Source organism: Chiloscyllium punctatum, chromosome 5, assembly GCF_047496795.1.
Source record: "Chiloscyllium punctatum isolate Juve2018m chromosome 5, sChiPun1.3, whole genome shotgun sequence".
Taxonomy (NCBI): Eukaryota; Metazoa; Chordata; class Chondrichthyes; order Orectolobiformes; family Hemiscylliidae; genus Chiloscyllium; species Chiloscyllium punctatum.
The window spans coordinates 126,003,759-126,025,241 of record NC_092743.1 but is presented as its reverse complement, the minus strand read 5'-3'; positions in this window follow the sequence as shown (position 1 = coordinate 126,025,241).

Sequence of the window (21,483 nt, the reverse complement as noted above, 5' to 3'; positions counted from 1 at the left end):
AGTATCATGCTGGAAGAAATAGAAATGGAAAGGATGATCTATTGAGGCTTCAAGAGAAAGTGAAGATTAGCAACTCCCTTCCATGATCCTCAGAGGATGATGATGGAGTGAGACCAAACGTGCTGTAAGATAAGGTAAAAACAATGACTGCAGATGCTGAAAACCAAATACTGGATTAGTGGTGCTGGAAGAGCACAGCAGTTCAGGCAGCATCCAACAAGCAGCGAAATCGACGTTTCGGGCAAAAGCCCATCCTGATGAAGGGCTTTTGCCCGAAACGTCGATTTCGCTGCTCGTTGGATGCTGCCTGAACTGCTGTGCTCTTCCAGCACCACTAATCCAGTGCTGTAAGATACAATGTTTTCAAGAACATTATCGAATTCATATGGATTTAGTAGGTTTAATTTAACGCAATTCCTATAAATGTTGAGATCTCTTCTTTCAGGGTTCCAAGCTGACATTCCCAGTTGAGTAGAACGGTGTCTTCTAATCTTATCTGTACAAGTGGCTGGTAAAGGTTAACATAGATACTTCAACCTGTAGTAAACGAAACAATAGTCTAAGGGAGAAAAGGGAGAACATGACCACCCTGATATCTTGGGTTTGTTAACCCATTTTCATCGGTTAGAAGCAGGTGATTGACAGCGTGAACTGCAAGATACAGAAATAGGGTAAATGACTTAATGTTAGTTTGGTCAGAGGGAAGTGCTCATCTGATGGCGGAAGGCCAGGAAAGATGAGGGAAGCCTGGGGGAAGAGGTTCCAAACACGTTGACTTCTGAGCAGACAACTATTATTACAAAGTACAGAGATCAGCATTCCCTCTGCACCATCTGTCCATTTATCCTCTGGGATCAATAAACAGCTCTTATATGTCACAGGCCATATGTTTTCCTGACTATTTAGTCATTTATCATAGCCAAGTTGCTGCTTCATAATAAACTTAATAAACTGCCTTAAGATCACTTTTGAGGCCTCAAACCTTAAAAAGTACAAAGGGTGTTGGATCAGACATCTGGAGGGCCCTGTCAATCACATTGGGGGGGAGCATTTGGCTGAGGACAGAGGAATACATATTGAAAACACTGGAATGGAAGTCTGCACATCTGAACATATGCAATGGGAAGCGTGAGACTGATAGAATGCAACAGAGATTTTGCAGTATGTGGGGTGTGAGGAAGTTTGGTCAAGTTTACTTTTAGATTTGGATTTTTTTAGATTTAGATTTTATTGCCATGTGTTCTCAAGTACAAACGTGCAGGAGTACAATGAAAAGTGTATAGTGTTGCCACACAAGGTGCCATCCAAGGTACATGCACCAAGATACAGAATCATAAGAACAATGGTCTTGCAATGATTATTCATTTATCGTGAACTAATAGAAATAGAGACAGAGAAAAATTAAAAAAGGAACAGAAGAACAGAAGGAACAGAGAGCAGTTAGAAATGAGCAAAACTGCCCAAAACAGGTGATGGACTGTGGCTGCAGGACCGTGTTACCCACGGCTTTCTTGCAATTCCTATACAACATTCAAAGCTGCGATTCCTTTTTTTAATAGATATTTTTATTAGAAATTTAACATATTTACAAATTTACAAAAATAAACAAAACTCTCAAATACAAACATTGATATACAATTAAATCAAATATACAATAGCCAAAATTTAACAAAAGAAAAAATACCAAAAAAGAAAAAAAAAACAAAACTCAACTGTCTACTAATCTAACCTACAACTAACCAGAGTGTATATTTAAATCTCTTACATGCTCGGAATGTGTTAACATCAAATGTAATAAAACCCGTATTCGTGCGGGATTCCTATCCTAAGGGGCCTGGACCAGCCAGGTTTGTAATCTCAATTAAATAAAAGCCCTTGCTAGGATAGCCAAGATATCTGTATTTATGTAATTCAAGAACCGCTGCCACATTTTATAAAATAATTCGGTCTTTCGGTGCACCATATTTGTAAGGAGGTCAAGGGGAATACATTCCATAATTAATCTGTGCCAATTTGAAAGTCCAGGGGGGCCCTCAGCCACCCAGTTCACCAAAATATTTTTCCTTGCACAGAAAGAGAGAATAGAAAATAGTCTCTTCCCGTACATGTCCAGGGAGGGAAAGTTCGAAAAGCCCAAAAGGAGAGATACAGGGTCCACTTTAATTTCCGTTCCTAAAATTTCTGTCATGGTACTTGCTACTTTAGTCCAATATCTATAGATCTTATGACAGGTCCATAGGCAATGTACAAGAGTGCCCACCTCTATTTTACATTTGGGACACCTTTGAGATGCTCCTGCCTTAAATTTTGCCAATCAAACCGGTGCTATATGGGCCCTATGAAGTATCTTCAGCTGGATAGCCAGGGTTCTGTTACAGATAGTAATTCTTCTAGTGTTTTCCCAAATATCATTCCATGTTTCTATAGAGATTTCTAGTCCCAAATCCTGATCCCATGTTTTAAGCAGATTATCCATATCTCCCGATACTTCATCATGTAGTAAATGATAAATAGTACTGACGGAAGATACCCCCACTGGTTGTAGGACACTACATTCTCTATCTGATTTATAAAGACTATCTAATAATGTAGTCTTCTTCTGTATATAGTCTCGAATTTGGAAGTATTGAAAAAGGTCTCCATTAGGTAATCCGAATTTCTGACACAGCTGTTCAAATGACATCAAGACCCCATCCTTAAATAGGTCCTCTAGACATGAGATACCCCTGGATCTCCAGAGTTTAAAAGTGGCATCTGTAAACCCCGGTTGGAATCCCCATGCTCCCACTATCGGTGCATAGGGAGATGTTTTATGTGAATTACGCTCATTTTGCCACATTATATTCCAAGCCTTAATTGTGTTTAGTATTATAGGGTTTTTACAGTGATCTGTAATGATTTTCCTCTTGTGTGAAAATAAAAGGTTAATAAGTGGGTATTTTACTTGAGAGGCCTCGATATCCATCCAGATTGATTGTGGATCAGACAAGACCCAATCAGCTAAGTAACTTAATAAGGAACTTAACTGATACTTCCTAAAATCTGGGAAGTCCAATCCTCCCCTTGCCTGTGGAAGCTGTAGCTTCTTCAGCTGAATGAGGGTCCATCTATGATTCCAGATAAAGGAATCCAGCCAGCCATATAATTTACGTAGAGTCATCCTCGGCAGCATCACTGGAAGCATTCTCATAGGATATAGGAGACGGGGCAGGACATTCATTTTAATTAGTGCTATTCTGCCCAACCAGGAAATTGGAAGGTCTCCCCATCGTTGGAGGTCCTGCCTTATCCTTTCCAGTAAATGCGCAAAATTAGCCTTATACAACTGACCAAATACTGGGGTAATAAAAATGCCTAAATATAAGAAGCCCTCCTGGGACCAACGAAAGGGAAAAAGGGATCCGTCCACTAAGTGGGATGTCATAGCAAGGCCACCCATTGGCATAGCCTCCGATTTTGAAAAATTAATTTTATAGCCTGAGAATGCGCTAAATGTATTAATAACTTGGATTAAGCGAGGTACAGACATCAGAGGATTACTGAGGAATAGAAGAACATCATCTGCATAAAGGGTAATTTTATGCTTACCTGTACTAATCCTCGGGGCCGCTATATTAGGATCAGCTAGTATAGCTTCTGCTAGTGGTTATTAGCGTAAATAACAATGGCGAGAGAGGACATCCCTGACGGCAGCCCCGACCCACACTGAAGCTATCCGAACCTAATCCATTGGTAACCACAACTGCTTTGGGATCACTATACAATGTTGAGACCCATTTGGTAAACACCTGTCCAACGCCAAACCTTTCCAATGTGTAAAACAAATATGACCATTCAACCCTATCAAATGCCTTTTCCACGTCTAATGAAACTACTACTCCTGGTATCTTTCCCTGATGACAGGCTTGAATCATATTCAAAACCCTTCTAATATTATTGGATGATCTACGGCCCTTAATAAACCCCGTCTGATCCTCCTTTATAATATGTGGCAGTACCCTTTCTAGTCTCAATGCTAACGTTTTAGAAAGAATTTTAAAATCTACATTTAGCAAGGATATTGGTCTGTATGATGTACAATCTTCTGGATCCTTTCCTTTTGTAAGGATAAGAGAGATATTTGCCTTTTTCAGTGAAGGCGGGAGACAGCCCTGACTATATGCATAGTTTTCCATGTCCATAAGTGGACCAGCCTATATTTCTGTAAATTCTTTATAGAATTCAGCTTGAAAACCATCTGGGCCCGGTGCCTTACCACTCTGAAGTTGCCTAATTGCATCAAGTATTTCTTGGACTGTTAGAGGAGCATTTAGGACCGATACCTGTTCCGGAGTTAGGCCCGGAAAGGTCAGATTTTTAAAAAATGATTGTATCCTCCTAGTCCTATCTTCACAATTCTGCGATTTATATAACTCAGAATAAAATTCTCTAAAGATCACATTAATCTTTTTATGATCATGAGTCAAAATACCCGTACTTTCCTTGATAGACGTAATAGTCTGAGGGGCCTTTTTCTTCTTTACAAGAAATGCTAAGTATCTACCCAGTTTGTCGCCATAATCATATAACCTTTGTTTTGCAAATAATATTTCCCTCTTAGCCATTTGAGTAAGCGTAGTGTTTAGAGCTGTCCTAAGAGCCGTAATCCTTTGAAATTTAATAATAGAAGGTCTATCAGTGTATGCTGTTTCAGCCGCTTTTAAGCGAGCTTCAAGCAGACGCTGTTGTTCTCCCTTCAATTGTTTCTGGGTCGCTGAGTAGGAGATGATCAAACCTCGCGTGTAAGCTTTGATGGTCTCCCACATCATTGATGGGTTGCTAGCCATACCTGAATTAATTTCTAAAAAAGTTTTAAATTCTTGAGAGAAGTACTTTACAAATTTACTATCTTCCATCAGGAAGGGGTCCATACGCCAATGCCGAGGAGATGTCCCATTATTCCTCGCCTTAGTTTCCATATACACAGCAGTGTGGTTGGAAATTGCTATACTACCTATTTTACAGGATGATATGGAATTTTTAAAAATCGAGGGGGCAAAAAACATACCAATTCTGGTATGCCATTTAGGTGGATTGGAGTAGAAAGAAAAATCTCTGCCCTGTGGATGAAGACATCTCCATACATCTACTAATCCTAATTCTTCGTTCAGATCCACCAATTGTCTAGATCTGGGAGATACTCCTGCAGTACTCTTGGGAATCCTATCTATTTCCGGATCCATAATACAATTAAAGTCTCCCCCTATAATTGTATGATGGGCACCAAAAGCCATCAATTTTGAAAAGGCTTCCGTTATAAGTTTAAAGGGGTGTGCCGGGGGCAGTACAAATTTAAAATCCCATATTCCTCTCCATTTATAAGGGCCTTAATCAAAATATATCGTCCAGATTCGTCTTTTATCTGATTTAGGATTTTGAAAGGGAAATTCTTCCGAACAAGAATAACAACTCCCCTGCTTTTTGAGCTAAAAGAAGAAAAAAAGGCCTGATCAAATCCACTCTGTCGTAGTTTCAAGTGTACTTTATCCGGCAGGTGTGTCTCCTGTAGGAGAGCTATATCAACTCTTTCTTTCTTAAGATTTGATAATATTTTCTTCCTTTTGACTGGCAAATTACTCCCCTTGACATTCCAGGTGCACCACTTAACCGACTGATCAACCATAATCATCCGGGCCAATCTGAGACCCCTCAGGAGGGGAAACCCTATCCAGAACATCCCGAGCATAGAGCATATAAAATTCACAAAAATAAAGGCTCTCTAATACGCTCACAACAGTATAATAAAAACTATTTCTAAATAATAAAAAAAATATAAAACGTATTTAAGTGGAGATTTTCCCCCTTGTTCCCAGGGGGTGTCACTTCCTTTCCAAAGTCCATCATATCCTCTCCCAACCAATGCCCCACCCTTGTCCCAGGCGCTCCTCAATAAAATGAGGAGAATTCAGATATAATACAAAGCTAGAGTTAACAGTGAGCACCCTACCCCCACCCACACCAACACCTGGATATATTTGGTAATGTTAATACCATATATAAACATATAACTATAAAATTACAACCTCAACAAATAATAATTAAATATAATAATACAAAATAACAAGGGAGAAACAACCCCGCTCCTAAAAACAGAGGTAAAATAGAATAAGGTAACCACCTCCCCCCACCAACGTTAACCAAATCCCCCGGCTTATATATATATATAATATATATATATATACACACACACATATACATACATACCCACATATATACATAAAATAATAAAAGAAAACAACCCCGGGGGGGAGGGGAGAAAATCAAATCCCTCTCCCCACCCCCCATGATAATATCAAACAGTAAGGTAAGAAAAAAGAAAAAGAAGGGGGGAGGATATAAACCAAAGCAGGAGGAAAGGCAAACCAACATCCTTTATCTCTTACAGTTTATCTAAGAGAGTCCAAGAATTCCTTGGCCTTTTCCGGCGATCCGAAGTTATACACGGATCCTTCATGGTTAAAGCGTAGCGTCCCTGGGTAGCGTAAGGAGTACTGAATATTTAAGTCCCTTAAACGGCTTCTTCGCCTCGTCGAATGCCTTCCTCTTTCGGACCAGAACTGGGAAAATGTCCTGGAATAACATGATCTTGGATCCTTTATAGATCATAACTTGGGGGTCTTTTCCAAGATTTCTAGAAGCTTCTAGGGGTATCTGCCTCTCCCTATAGCTCTGCAGCCGGAACAGGACCGGGTGTGGGCACTGGTGCGACCCGGTAGGCCCATTCCACCCTTACCTGGCCTGATCCAGCTTCCAAATTTAAAAGCTGTGGCAGCCACTGCTTGAGAAATGCTGTAAACTGGCCTTCCTCTTCCCATTCGGGAAGGCCCAGCAAACGAATACTTTTTCGACGACCTCGATTATCGAGGTCGTCAATGTGATTCTCTAAGGTCTGGACTCGCTGTTCGAGAGTCCGGACCTGATCCAGGGCCGATTGAGCTGTTGTTTCGGAGGTTGCGGCCTTTAACTCCGCCCCTCCAACTCGGCGCTCGATTTCCTGGATGTCTCGGTCGTGCTTCTGCAGCGCGGCCGAGAGTGAGTCCCATCGATTTCGGGATTCTTTGATAAAAGTGTCGACCTTCGCATCCAGTTTGGAGATCATTTCCACAAGGCCTGTCACTGTAGGTAAGTCCCCCGGGGCGGCTGAGAACGCCTCAGCTGCAGCTGGAGAGGGTGGGGGGAGGGGTTCCTGCTTGCTGAGAGCTGCGGGCTCCCTTCCCTTTGGTCAGTTTTATTAAATATTAGATTGTTTAAATTTAATACTAAGCAACTAATTAAATTAAACAGCTATTATAAATGATTTGGTGAGTGTGGTGCGGATGGGTGACCCACTTTACCCAAGTCTTGGGAGGAGCACTATAGACTCAGACTTGCTGGGTCGCCGCCATCTTGGATCCCCCCGCGATTCCTTTTTAAGATCCAGCAATAAGCATACTCTTTTCAAAAGCTATCACTGAATTCCTCCTTTCATGATGCCTTTACAACTCTGGAATCTAAAAGTGCATCATGCATTTCCTTTCTTCTTCCTCCATTTAAACCAGATCCAGCCATACCCCAAATGAGGTCTCCATTTTGATGAGGACAATTGCTTCTAGGTTCTCCTCAAAATAAGTTCAACACAACTAAGCAGCGGCCGCAAAATTGTACAAGTCAGCTTTTAGGTCATTTGTAAGTCCTTTCAGCCAGTGAAATGAAACCCTCGTCCACAATTCTTTTTTAGAAACTGCCTTTTCTTGGCTTACAATCAGTGATACAGTTAGACTGATAGTAAGTTTAGATCATGCCATGTTTCAAGCACAAATAAATGTGATCAAAACATAGTGGACAAAATTTATGAATAGGGGAATTGTTTTTCAACCTGTTGCTCCTCAAAGTTGAGATTGTTACATTGGCATAATAATTATTAAAATAAAGTTACTTCTTACTCAAGTATAATGGGCTTCACACCCAAAGGAGACTCTTGATGGTAATCCTTTTTTTAAACAAATTGCAGATTTTCTGGCAAAACAGAATAATAACTGATGACTGTGGGAAGAGCTGCAGAAAATTGCTATTTTGTAAGATAACACAGTTTAAATATATATTTTTCTTCACTTGCAAGTAATTTTTCCCATACATTTACATGCTGTGTTACTGGCAATGCCAACATGGCTGGAAAATGGGAACATATATCTTGACTAAATGTTTTAAATTGGAAGTAACCATTAATTATATTTTTTAAGTACTGTAGGTATATAAAGATTAATAATGCAGAAGCACAAATGGCTCATGACCAAGGCTACCATTTGTAGTTTTCACAGAAAAGTAGACAGATTAGAGATGTACAATCCTTGAAGCAATGAACTTACATTCCTATCTTGTCTTAGCAGTCCCATGAATAGTCCTTTGCATCCAAACTGTGTTAGTTCTGTTCAAGGGTTGTATGTGAAACAAAAACATTATCTTTTTTTCTGTAGGCAATAATTGATGTGCAGCTCATATTGTGACATTTTGGGTTTTCATGTTGAAAATTATTTATCATTTTAATTTTCTTTTACAGTCCTGCTATTATAAGATGGGCTAATGAAGGTCCCTATGTTCTGATGCTGAACTAAGATTGTAAATAAACATTAAAATGTTCTTAAAGCTTTCTTGACAAAATAATTTTAGCAGTTCAATTTTAGCAGTAACATCTTTCATCGCCTAAAATGCAATTCATCTGTCTGAATACATTCCCTAAGGGCAGAGAGGAGATGTATGATGAAATAGAGCATGGCAAGTATGTGTTGACTAAATATCATCACAAAGGACTTGAAAATACAGCAATAGTAAGGTTTTATTTTCAGTTTCCTTTATATTCATATCTAAAATTTTTAACAGAGCATCTGCAAACTCAGATTTGCTGCATAAATCCTGTTGGTTTGTGTGTTTCTCCTTTTACTGCAAACTATAGGTATTTAAAGATTAATACTGCAGACTCACAAATGGCACATCACCAAGGATATCATCGATAAGTGGACAGGCTCGTGATCTGCAAACCTTAAACAATGCAAATCCTGAAATCTCATGGAAGAAATGTAAAATTGATAATACCATCAAGAATGTTTTCCCAAACCATGGGTGAAATTTTCATAAAATAGAATTTCACTTATTCAGTGGATGTACTGTGTATTATACAATTGAGGATTCAAAGATATTTTTGGACAAGTTAAAATGCAAAAGAGAAATTGTTCTGCTTCTAGATTTCTACAATAGACAGCAAAATAAATAAAACCTCAAACAACAGAAGCTCAGTAATTGATAACCAGCACCAAGTTTATCAAGTCAGTGAAGCGCATTATCAGATTCAAAGAAGAGGTTCATAAAGTTGTAAAGAAGAACCTGAGGATTGGGAATGTTTTGGAAATAAACAAATTGTGACCAAAAAAGGGGAAAGTAGAATATGACAATGACAAATAAACTAGACCTGAATATACAAACAAGTTGTAAGAGCTTTTACAAACACATTGAAGAGTGAAGAAAATGAATGTTGACCCTGCAGAGACTGGAAAACTTTTCATGGGGAATGAGGAAATGACAGAGATGGGAAATAAATATTCTGTGTATTACTCTATGCTGGAAGGTTTAGGCCCAAAACTTCTAGTCTCCAAGCAATCAGGGTCCAGATGTATGACAGAAACATATATATCAGGAGCTGTGGAATTCATAGTGTCATAGAATCATGGGGATATAAAGCACAAAAATAGACCCTTCAGTTCAACTCGTCCATGCTGACCAGATATCCTACATTAATTTAGTTCCATTTGCCAGCACTTGGCCCATATCTCCCTAAACCCTTCCTGTTCATATACCCAACCAGATGCCTTTTAAATGTTATAATTGTCCTAGCCTCTACCACTTGCTCTGGCAGCTCATTTTGTACATGCACCACCCTCTGCGTGAAAAAGTTCCCCCCTCACCTTAAACCTACACCTTCTAATTTTGGATTCTCCCACCATGGAGAAAATACTTTGTTTATTCACCTTTTCCATGCCTTTCATAAACCAATATAAGGTCACCTCTCAGCCTCTTACGCTTCAGGGAAAATAACCACAGTGTATTCAGCCTCTCACTGTAACTCAAACGCTCCAACCCTGGCAACATTGCTCATAATGAGTTGGAAAATTTTAAATGCTGGATAATTCCTTGCTGTCTACGACCCTGCACAAATACCTCCAATCTTGACCTAGAGTCAATGACTTGGGACAGATACACATAAATTAACTTGAAAGGTATCAAGGAAATTTTAATGTAGAAACCAGATTGAAGCCTGGATAACTCAACAAGGAACTCCCCCAGCAGCCACTCTCTGACAATCTGACCAAGAGCCAATCACATGAGCACTCTCTCTGCCACACTCCAGACTGATTAGCCAAACACTTGACTTTTCCACATGGCTGACCACCCACCCAAAACTTGACTATTGTCTGACCTGACCTGATGACCTCAAATGCCTCTTTGTGTGAACCAGATTACCACAGACCTGATTACAGGGCAACAAGATCTGACTACTACTTTGACAAACCAAATAACCCCTGACCCAACTACTTCTTGGCCACCTGATTGCTCCCAACCATCCCTTGAACACCTCATCCATTTATCTACTTATCCATTCATGATCTGCAAACAGAGACTGGACCTTTCAACTTAGCTGAATACAGCAGCTAATGGTGTACAAATGGGATACATACTAATTTTTCTGGGTCCACTCTACTTCAGTGGAGTTTCCCAGGAGAATCTGCTCTGCACATTTGTTTTTCAGTGAGATTGGAGGATCACAGAGGAAATGTAGCAATGCTGGATCTGGAAAATGTTTGCAAGTCATTGTTTGGAAGATTCCGAACAATAATTGCGAACCTGAAAAAGAGGGGCTAATTCTTTGTCAGCTCTCTCCCCAGAGGGAGATGTGACCCACAGTGCCACAATCTCCACCACAGGTGGGATAAGGATGCAGATCCTGAATTCACCTCATCTGGAATCAATTTTTGGCACTAATCTGATCCATACTAGGAAGCCAAACAATTAAGTCCAACTGCCGCCCGAGGAGTTGGAAATAAGATGGCAGCATACACTTTTACACACATGTTTTAGAATGGAGCTATTGATAAAAATGGAGGATTCAATTTCTCTCCATCACATAACTGACCAGAATTTTTTTGCCCCTCTTATCAACAGCCAATATTCCTGCTGGAAGGATTCAAAAGTTGATACTGGTTGCATAATGAATGCAATTCTCAACTTGAAGTTGAACCCAAGGTTTCTGGCTCAGCAAAATGGACACTACCATCTGTGTCACAAGGAGTTAATAATGGTGAGGCAGGTGGAATAATTAACAGCAGCAGAGAAAAAGTATCAGAGAAACTTTAGGGACTAACATTAGGCAAATCCACAGGACTAATGTTCAACATTCTACTTATAAAATAACCATAAAATAAATAACACATTGGTTATGAACTTTCTAAAGAGATTGGATTCTAGAATGTCAAATTATATTATAAATTAGCAGATGAAATATTGATTGAAAAGTAATTATGTGACAAAATTATTAGAATTCTTTGAGTACATAACAAGAAGTTTCTATGTTCAATGGTTTATAAAAAGCAAAAGTGGTGATCCCAAATAAAGGGGGATAAATTAAGGACCTAAAGAAAATCCTATGTGGGAAAAGGACATGGCAAGATACTTAACAAATTCTTTGCTTTGTTTTCGCTAAAAGAAAGGATTCGGCCAATATTGCTGTAACGTCGGAAAGGTGATTTTTATTCACTCCTGGCATGTCAACCTCATTGGTAAAACTTACATTTACTTTCCAAGGGCAAAGGGGGATTGATGATCTAGAGGTACTACCACTAGACCATTAATCCAGAGAGCCTGGTAATATCCAAGGGACCTAGGTTTGAATTCTGTCTTGATAGAAGTGAATTTAGTAAATATCTGGAATTAGGATTTTAATAATGACCATGAATCCATTATTGGAGAAGAACCCATCTTGCTTACTAATGCACACCAGGGATGAAAACTGCCATCTTTATATGGTCTGGTCTGTATGTGACTCCAGATCCACAGCAATGTGGTTAATGCCGAACTACCCTTTGGGCAATTAGAGATAGGTAATAAATGCTAGTCTGTTCAGTGATGCCCACTTTCTGTGCATGAACAGAACGATCCTAACTGTCCATGAGAAGGTGATGATGAATTCTTTAACCAGGCAGACTTAAGGGACAGTGCTTTTAAGATTGCAGTTCAGGAATATTGTCTGTAACCAAAGAACAATGATATAGTCCCAAGTCAAGATGGTGTGTCTTCCAGTTAAAATTGAGATGTGGAGAAATCTTTTATCTGAGAAGGGAGGGCTCTTAGTATTTGCAGATTCTCTGCCCCAGTGTTACTGAATACGTTAAAGGCTAGATTAGGCAGATATTTGATCTACAAAGGAGTCAAGAGTTGTTGGGTTGGAGGCATGCAAGTGGAGGTTTCTGATGCTGTTGCTGATTCAGTGAGTTTCACCAGGTAAAGGAAGAAGGCAGCCAGTAAACATTGTCAAAGAACATCATGAGGTTCTTAAAAGGCAGATTCCAATTTAGATGGGGTACAAAAACAGGATGTACTATCGAGGGCAGGCTAAGTGATTGAAGGGAAACTTACAGTGGGGAGGTGTTCTTGGCTGATCAAATTCCATTGATGAAGTTCAAGAGGAGAAGGGAAATCCCTTGAAGAGATAGCTACTTACCACTTTCTGAAAACATGAGACAGGTGAGACAAATGAAGCCACCTGCTTAAACAACCACTGGTTCTTGCTCCTGAAACAATCGAATATACAATGTACTCCTTTCTCATTGCAGAGGCCTGCTACATTCTCCATGAGGTATGAATTTGGAAAGAGTGAAAGTCTGGAAAGATGGGAACAGGGAACAGGGGGACATGAAAAAGGAGGTCGGGAAGGATAAGTAGAATGTCAAGGTTCTTTGGTTGTACAGGGGATAGGCTTGAACCAGTGCTGATACTGAAAGTCTCATCAGAGCACCATCATTGTCAGGATGTCCTCAATGTCAAGAATTACCTTATTCAGGTTTGTTTCATTGAATGAATGAGCAACATGCCTTGGAATCTATCCAAATGTGCCTGTTATAACTCTGCCATTGAAGGTGCAGTCTGGAACATTTAAACTCTAATCATCAATGAAGGAGGCAAACATGCCCAGTGGTTTTACCATCAACGTAGATGGACCTTTGCTCACCTTCACCAATTTACAGTCATAGAGTCATAGAGATGTACAGCATGGAAACAAACCCTTCGGTCCAACCTGTCCACGCTGACCAGATATCCCAACCCAATCTAGTCCCACCTGCCAGCACACGGCCCATATCCCTCCAAACCCTTCCTATTCATATGCCCATCCAAATGCCTCTTAAATATTGCAATTGTACCAGCCTCCACCACTTTCTCTGGCAGCTCATTCCATACACGTACCACCCTCTGCGTGAAAAAGTTGTCCCTTAGGTCTCTTTTATATCTTTCCCCTCTCACTCTAAACCTATGCCCTCTAGTTCTGGACTCCCCGATCCCAGGGAAAAGACTTTGTCTATTTATCCTACCCATGCCCCTCATAATTTTGTAAACCTCCGACACTTCAGGGAAAACAGCCCCAGCATGTTCAGCCTCTCCCTATAGCTCAAATCTTACAACCCTGGCAACATCCTTGTAAATCTTTTCTGAACCCTTTCAAGTTTCACAACATCTTTCAAATAGGAAAGAGACCAGAATTGCACACCATATTCCAACAGTGGCCTAACCAATGTCCTGTACAGCCGCAACATGACCTCCCAGCTCTTGTACTCAATATCTGACCAATAAAGGAAAGCATACCAAACGCCATCCTCACTATCCTATCTACCTGTGATTCCACATTCAAGGAGCTATGAACCTGTACTCCAAGGTCTCTTTGTTTAGCAACACTCCCTAGGACCTTACCATGAAGTGTATAAGTCCTGCTAAGATTTGCTTTCCCAAAATGCAGCACCTTGCATTTATCTGAATTAAACTCCACCTCTCCCTTCTCAACCCATTGGCCCATCTGGTCAAGATCCTGTTGTAATCTGAGGTAATCCTCTTCGCTGTCCACTACACCTCCAATTTTGGTGGCATCTGTAAACTTACTAACTGTACCTCTTATGCTCACATCCAAATCATTTATGTAAATGACAAAAAGTAGAGGACCCAGCACCGATCTTTGTGGCACTCCACTGGTCACAGGACTCCAGTCTGAAAAACAACCCTCCACCACCACCCCAAATGGCTAGTTCTCCCTTTATTCCATGAGAGCTAACCTTGCTAATCAGTCTCCCATGGGAAACCTTGTCGAACACCTTACTGAAGTCCATATAGATCACATCTACCACTCTGTCCTCATCAATCTTCTTTGTTACTTCTTCAAAAGCCTCAATCAAGTTTGTGAGACATGATTTCCCACGCACAAACCCATGTTGACTATCCCCAATCAGTCCTTGCCTTTCCAAATACATGTTCATCCTGTCCCTCAGGATTCCCTCCAACAACTTGCCCACCACTGAGGTCAGGCTCACCGGTCTATAGTTCCCTGGCTTGTCTTTACCATCCTTCTTAAACAGTGGCACCTTGTTTCTGCGTTGGTTTTTGGTCATACCATGAATAAAGAGAGGCTCATATATCTGGCTTCATCTGTTAATACCTACTTGGTCCTTATAACAACAACAGGTAGAAGGCACCCCAGTAACTCTCTTGGTTGATGTGTTAGCCTCCATACTTGACGACTTCTGCAGGATGTTATCTTGTTCAGATGAAGTGGCAGTGCCCGATTATTTGGATCTATCTGTGACTGAGATGGAAGTGGCAGATGCCCTTACCCTAGAGTTGTCCCGAGGGGCATTTCCACAGGCTGATGCCACTGTACTGCTGCAAGGTGAAACCCCATCACTGGATCCTGCTGCACGTGTTTCATCTGTGAGTGGGACTGAGGATACTGATGACAATGTCAATGACACCTATGTGTAGAAGCGCCTTTATATTTCTTGCTGGGTTTCTTCGGCCCTCTGAATGGCTGGAAGAGAGCATCTGCTCCAGACACCCCTGTGCTATCAGCCCTACTAATCAGTCAAGGCTAGAGGTGAGGTGCCGGAAGACTGGTGGTTGGCTAACGTGATGCCACTGTTTAAGAAGGGTGGTAAGGACAAGCCAGGGAACTATAGACCAGTGAGCCTGACATCGGTGGTGGGCAGGTTGTTGGAGGGAATCCTGAGGGACAGGATGAACACGTATTTGGAAAGGCAAGGACTGATTAGGGATAGTCAACATGGCTTTGTGCATGGGAAATCATGTCTCACAAACTTGATTGAGTTTTTTGAAGAAGTAACAAAGAGGATTGATGAGGGCAGAGTGGTAGATGTGATCTATATGTGATCTTCAGTAAGGCGTTCGACAAGGCTCCCCATAGGATACTGATTAGTGAAGTTAGATCTCACGGAATACAGGGAGAACTAACCATTTGGTTACAGAACTGGCTCAAAGGTAGAAGACAGACGGTGGTGGTGGAGGGTTGTTTTTCAGACTGGAGGCCTGTGATCAGTGGAGTGCCACAAAGATCGGTGCTGGGTCCTCTACTTTTTGTCATTTACATAAATGATTTGGATGTGAGCATAAGAGGTAAAGTTAGTAAGTTTGCAGATGACAACAAAATTGGAGGTGCAGTGGACAGTGAAGAGGGTTACCTCAGATTACAATGGCAGATGGAGTTTAATTCAGATAAATGTGAGGTGCTGCATTTTGAGAAAGCAAATCTTAGCAGGACTTATACACTTCATGGTAAGGTCCTAGGGAGTAATGCTGAACAAAGTGACCTTGGAGTGTAGGTTCATAGCTCCTTGAAAGTGGAGTCACAGGTAGATAGGATAGTAATGCCTCAGTTGCTTGATTTTCCACTGACCTTTCAACCACAGTAGGTATCACTTCCACCTGTGATCCAGCTATATCATTACCAAGGACAAACTGTATTCCTGGAATCAAATGTTTGTCAAGTACTCCTAACACCACTTCCCACTTTTCACTGGACTTTTAAGGAAAAACCAAGGCCTCGGAAATTGCTTATCTTTTCATTGGTGCCTGTCTCCCAATCTCTCTCTAATAGAAACCAGAACAACTAGATTTCCAGAGGCCATTCCATTAAGCAGTATCACAGCTAAATGATTGTAGAAGAGTTATTTAAAATTTTCACTAGATACAGACTACCCACAGAAAATCAATCAGATCAAAGGTCAACGTTTACATCAAAAGTATTCAAGGAAGCTATGGATAGCTTAAGAATAAAACAATTCACCTCCAGTGTGTAATATCCATAATTGTAGGGGCATCAAACTTTATGGCCATGTTAAGGGCTATAATCAAGACTATCCAGAGGATTGGGATAAAAAAAAATCCATTTGTACTTGTTGCAATTAGGGATGCACCAAATGAATCTAGGCAAGTTAAGAATAAGTTTTTTGGGCATGAGAGGCAAGGACCACTGAAATTAATTAGGAAAAATTGGTGAGTCTGAGTTCAGAGACAGGAGCTCACCCATAGTAATGGTGCCTAAACCAGATAGTACCCAATGATTATGTGTGAATGATCACTAGGTCAATGTGGTTACAAAGTCTGATTCATAACCTATTCCACATTTGGATAACTGCATTGAAAAGGTTGTACAAGCAACTTATATTTCTAAGTTGGAATGAGCAAAAGGCAATTTTAGCTTTTGTGACATCAAATAGACTGTATCAATTTAAATACTGGATTAGTGGTGCTGGAAGAGCACAGCAGTTCAGGCAGCATCCAACGAGCAGCGAAATCAACATTTCGGGCAAAAGCCCTTCATCAGGAGGGCTTTTGCCCGAAACGTTGATTTCGCTGCTCGTTGGATGCTGCCTGAACTGCTGTGCTCTTCCAGCACCACTAATCCAGTATTTGATTTTCAGCATCTACAGTCATTGTTTTTACCTTGTATCAATTTAAAGTCACACCATGTGGTATGAAAAATGTAACAGCCACTTTTGAAAGACTAACCAATAAAATAATTTCTGGATTATTCAATTATGTGGTGATTTTTAGTCACACCTGGAAGGAACTTTGCAGCATCTATTGGAATTGTGCGACCAACTTTGGGAGACAGGCTTGGTGATAAATCTAGCTAAGAGTGAGTTTGCAAAAGCCCAAGTTACATTCCTGGGCCATGTCATTGGACATGGACAGGTAGCCCCAAAGGACGTGTAAATATGTGTATAGGGAGTTTCCCATACTATCAACAAAGAGGACAGAATATGATTCCCTGGATTGAGTGGGGATTTATCAAAAGTTCACCCTGAATTTTAGCAGTGTTGTTGCTCTTCTACTGACTTATTGAAGTAGTGCGGAAGATTTCAGTGGACTGCAGACTGTCAGAAGGAATTCAACAGCCTGAAAGCTGTGTTAAACACTGCTCCAGTGTTAGTCACACTTCATTACACAAAGCTTTTCAAGTTGGCTATTGATTTGAATGATGTGGATATCAGTGTTGACCTCTTACAAGAAGACGACGAAAAGATAGAAAGACCGATTGAATATTTTTCCAGGAAATTGAATACTCAACAACAGAAATATTATAAAATTGAGAAAGAAACCTTGAGCTTGGTGCTGATGGTACAACAGTTCAACATACATAATACCAGTAATGTTTCTGAGACAATTTTATATACTGATCATAATCCATTAAGGATTTGGAGAAAATTGAAGACAAAATTTCCATACTGTTTAGATGGATCTTATTCTTGCAGCCATTCGCTTTGATATGTGGCAGGACAAGAAAACGTAATTGCCAACGTGTTGATGAGCGACTTTGATGAAGACAGACGAAGGCATTTGGTGACAGGAGTAATCTGAAGTAGATTACAGTAGTGAATGTTTGCACACTTAGAGCTAATGCAATGTATATGTATTGTAGTGTTCCAGTAGAGTAAGACCAAGGGGTTTTAAAAAATGAAGCCATCTTTGTATATTGATGCGTTTTTTTTTCAAGGGGGGTGTATGATGATGCTGTAGCTTTAAGATGTTATTTTGTCTTGGCTTCTTTTAAGATAGAGATTGAACACGAGGTGTTGATTGGCTACTGAAGACCACTTGAATAAACAACTTCAGAGGCCTTGGTTTTTTTATTGCAGCCTGAATGGGTTATGGCCAGCTCTCACAGATCGGGATTGTTGGGTAGCATCAGAAGCTATTGGGATCTCAACAGAGTTCAAAGCTTCAGTCTCATGGCTTCCACTCTCTCCCTGAATTTCTCTTGATTTTTCTTCCTCCTGGATTGGAGAACTGCATGCGAGAATCTGTATCTGAATTTTTCTTTTTGCCAAGGGGTGTTATGGAATGTTACTATATTGGAACAGTTAAATACTAATAGTCATTGTATCTATTATTCTGTTAAGTCTTTTAGTAAAGTTAAGTTATTCCAAGTTCATAGAGTCATACAACATGAAACAAACCCTTCAGTCCAACCCAGTCCATGCTGAACATAATCCCAAAGTAAACTGGTCCCAGTTGCCTGATCCTAGCCCATATCTCTCCAAACCTTTCCCAATCATGTATCTATCCAAATGTCTTTTAAATGTTGTAATTTTACCCGCATCCACACTTCTTCAAGACGTTTATTTCATATGTAGACAACCCTCTGTGTAAAAAAATTGCCTCTTATATCTTTTTCGAATCTCTTTCCTCTCACCTTTAAAATGCATCTCCTAGTTTTGAAATCCCCCATCCTCAGGAAAAGGCAACTATCATTAACTCTATCTATACCTCTCATTATTTTATAAACTTGTATCAGGTCACCTGTTAACCTCTTACACTCCACTGAAAAACATCTCACTTATCCAATCTTTCTTTCTAAATCAAACCTTCCATACCCGGCAATATCCTGGTAAATCCCTTTTGAACCCTCTCCAGCTTGATAGTATCCTTCCTATAACTGGGTGATCATTACTGGACACAGTATTCCAGAAGAGGCCTCACCAATGTCCTGTACAACCCCAAAATGATTTCGAATTCATATACTCAAAGGACTAAACAATGAAAACAAGCATCCCAAATCCCAAAATCACTCTGTCTACATGTGATGCAAACTTCAAAGAATTATATACCGGCACCCATAGGTCCCTCTGTTCTCCAACACTACCAAAGCCCTCCCAGTATCCGTGTAAGTCCTACCCTTGTTTGTTGTACCAAAATGCAATACCTTGCATTTATCCAGTTTGAATTTCATCTGCCATTTTTCAGCTCAACGAACTATTTGATCAAGATCCCCTTGTAATCTTAGTAAACTTTCTTCACTGTTTACTATGCCATCAATTTTGGTGTCATCTGCAAACTTACTATCCATGCCTTCTATATTCTCATCCAAATCATTTCATAAATTACAAACAAAAGAGGACCAAGACCCGATCCCTGTGGAGCACCACTGGTCACAGGTCTCCAGTCTGAAAAGCATCCTCCACCATTTATTTCGGTCTCCTGCCATTAGACCAGTTGTGTATCCAATTGACAAGCTCACCCTGAATCTTTATTTAAATTAATTTAATTTCTTTCTTCTTTCTTTTGCTGTATTTTAAGTGTAGTGTTTGAATAAATTGTGTTTTGCTTAACGATGAGTAGTTTAACCAGTTGAATTACATCTCGAACACAGCACTTTACATTTGCCTTTGAAATAAGAAAAGGTTAGGGTCTAGGTTACCTTCTTAAAATATCTTGATGGGTTCTGGTCTGGTCTGGTTCATAACACATGGGCATCGCTGGCTGGGTCAACATTTATTGTCCATCTCTTGATGCCCTTGTGAAGATGGAGGTGAGGAGCCATCTTGAACTGCTGCAGCCCATTTGGATTAGGCAGACTGACAATGCCATTAGGGAGTTCCATTAGTTATCCCATGTTTCTTCAATAATAGTGGTTGTTTCTGCTTCCTCCATCTCTTTTGCCTTTTCATTTCCTGCTATTCTTAGGATGATGTTTGTGACTTCCACTGTGAAGATGGACACAAAATTCTTGTTTAACACCCTTATCATTTCTTCATTTCTCATTATTAATTCCCAGTTTCAGCTACTAAGAGGCCAATGTGCACTTTAGCTTTTCTTTCTTTTGATATATATCTTGAGGCTTTTAGTGTTTTTCAAATATTTCTTATTTTCCTCTCATACTTCAATCTATTCATCTGTATTACTTTTAATCATTGTTTTCTAAAGTTTCTCACATCTTCATAGAATCCCTACAATATGGACACAGATCATTTGTTCCATCAAGTCCACACCAACTCTCCAAAGAGCATCCCACCCAGAACCATCTCCATATCCTTATCCCTGTAACCCTGCATTTCCTATGGCTAATCCATGTGGCCTGCGCATGCCTGGACGCTGTAGGCAATTTAGCATGGCCAATCCACCTAATCTGCACATCTTTCAACTGTTGGAGGAAGCAGGAGCACCAAGAGGAAGCCCACACAGACCCAGGGAGAACGTGCAAACTCCACACAAACAGTCAGTGGAGGGTAGAATTGAATCCCTGGCCCTGTGAGGTTGCAGTGCTGACCATTGAGCCACCATACTACCAAACAAGATCTGCCATCAAGCTCCACAGCTTTGCAGGCCTTTTCTTTCAATGTGATTCCATCCATGGCATCCTTAAGGAGCTACGTTCTTCTAGTAGTGTACCACTTATAAGAGGTAAAAACAATGACTGCAGATACTGGAAACCAGATTCTGGATTGGTGGTGCTGGAAGAGCACAGCAGTTCAGGCAGCATCCAAGGAGCAGCGAAATCGACGTTTCGGGCAAAAACCCTTCATCAGGAATAAAGACAGTGAGCCTGAAGCGTGGAGAGATAAGCTAGAGGAGGGTGGGTGTTGGGAGAAAGTAGCTTAGAGTACAGTGGGTGAGTGGGGGAGGGGATGAAGGTGATAGGTCAGGGAGGAGAGGGTGGAGTGGATAGGTGGAAAAGGAGATAGGCAGGTAGGACAAGTCATGGGGACAGTGCTGAGCTGGAAGTTTGGAACTGGGGGAGGAGGGGGAAGGGGAAATGAGGAAACTGTTGAAGTCCACATTGAGGCCCTGGGGTTGAAGTGTTCCGAGGTGGAAGATGAGGCGTTCTTCCTCCAGGCGTCTGGTGGTGAGGGAGCGGCGGTGAAGGAGGCCCAGGACCTCTATGTCCTTGGCAGAGTGGGAGGGGGAGTTGAAATGTTGGGCCACGGGGCGGTGTGGTTGATTGGTGCGGGTGTCCCAGAGATGTTCCCTAAAGCGAGAGGCAGCCTCATAAAACATTGGAGTCAATGCTGTATACAGTATTGAAACAAATATGAGATAGCAAATTTCATACAAAGTAATCTCAATAACAGATGAACAGTACAA